We start from the raw sequence: 1,940 nt of genomic DNA, 5'->3' as shown, positions 1-1,940 counted from the left end.
ACTTTCACGCCTAATACTTTAAAACCACCACCACAACCACTACAACCACCACCATCACCCCTGACACCCCTGACATGGCGGGGCGGCGGTGCAGGGACGGGCACGTGTCGCACCACAGAAAGCATGCTCCGCCTCGTCCCCCACGCCTCCCTCCCGGGCACCCCCAACAATTGCATCTTCGCACCAAGCAAAACATACAACATCTCACATCCAGGGAGACACCAGGAAGCGTGCCAGCACCATCCTCGCAATAGTCTCACGCCTTGGGATCAGGACAGAGCTGAAGGTTAAAAGATAAACCAACTTAATGTACTCCAAAACCAGGGTCATATAGTGCCGAGGTTAGAGCACTGCGCCGGGTCCTGTAGCGTGTAGAAATATTGTTAATTTGTCTCTATAGTCGTACAAAAAACACCAGCAAAAATCCGCGTCACTTTAACTACAGCCTTTTGAATGCGGTGAAGGTGTGAGCAGCGCAGGAGTGTTTCTTTATATACTCTTTATACGAGTGTTCATAATCCTTCAATGAACAACGTCAACTGATCACTCTCATAACATACAAAAGATAACAGAGGAGAGCTACAAGTGGGTGAAAGAGCATGACATAACAGACACTTCCAATAGCCAACCACTCCACCTCCACCTTCACCACCACCACCACCACCACCACCACCACCACCACCACCACCACCACTACCACTTCACCCTGACCATCTCTAACCAATTTCTGCTCTGCGTCAGGTGGGTGAAGTGGCAGGTGGCAGGAGACGACACATGCTCTCTCTCTCTCTCTCTCTCTCTCTCTTGGGTAAACATCTCTAAAATTAACTCAACCGTGACTTACTTCCTTCGTTTGTATTGTCTGAAAAAGAGACCGAAAAAGGAGGAAAGAAAAGGAAAAAAATCAATTCAACTTTCTCCTCTTCCTTACTTCCTTGTCCGCCATGTTTTTCTTCTTCTTTTGTGTATATTCTTACTTTTATCACTCCTTGTCTTTTCCTCTTCTTTCTCCTTGTATTTTGTCATATATTTCCCTCTATATTTTTTTTTTCTCTCTCTCTCTCTCTCTCTCTCTCTCTCTCTCTCTCTCTCTCACATGTTTTTCCTTATTTTTCTCCCTACATCTTCTTTTTCTACCTTCACATACCTCTTCCTTATCTTTGTTTCCTTTTTCATCATTCCACTACTTCCTAATTACTTTTTTTCTCAATTCTTCTTTCAAAATGCACCTCTTTCTTCACGCCTCTCTTTCTTCCTTTTTCTCGTATTTTCCATTTCTTTCCTCATCAACAAACCTTTTCCTATTTTTTTTTTCTCTTCCAAGGTCAATTCTGTCCTCATGAATCCTTCGCATTTTTCTCGTATCCTTCACTCTCTGATAATCCTTCATCCTAAACATACATTCCCCACAAACCTTGCCTTTTCCCTCTACCTTCCAACAATTTCTCTCTCTCTCTCTCTCTCTCTCTCTCTCTCTCTCTCTCTCTCTCTCTCTCTCTCTCTCTCTCTCTCTCAAATGTGCATCCCTTTTCTTATCTCTAGAATGTATCCTTTTCTTATTCTCTCCCTCCCTGCTTCTCTTTCTTTCTTTGCTTCATGTCTTTCTTTCTCCACCCTCCTACACCTTTCTTAACTCTCTCTCTCTCTCTCTCTCTCTCTCTCTCTCTCTCTCTCTCTCTCTCTCTCTCTCTCTCTCTCCATCACACCCTTCTCTTTCTCCTTCCTCCTTCATCTGGGCAACTTTTCCTTCCATCCCACGTGAACGCAAACAACTTTCCCGCGCTCGTCAAGGTCACGGCTCTCCTTAGCTGGACTCGAGTTCTGAAATCCTTTGCTCTCTCACCCACGACTTGTTTTAAGCCTTCAATACTGAGACGCACTTGTACCATGATTTTTTGTGTGTGATTGGATGATTTTATTCGTATTATCGGTCTATGGAG

Source organism: Portunus trituberculatus, chromosome 39 (assembly GCF_017591435.1).
Source record: "Portunus trituberculatus isolate SZX2019 chromosome 39, ASM1759143v1, whole genome shotgun sequence".
Classification (NCBI taxonomy): domain Eukaryota; kingdom Metazoa; phylum Arthropoda; class Malacostraca; order Decapoda; family Portunidae; genus Portunus; species Portunus trituberculatus.
This window is presented reverse-complemented; position numbering follows the sequence as displayed.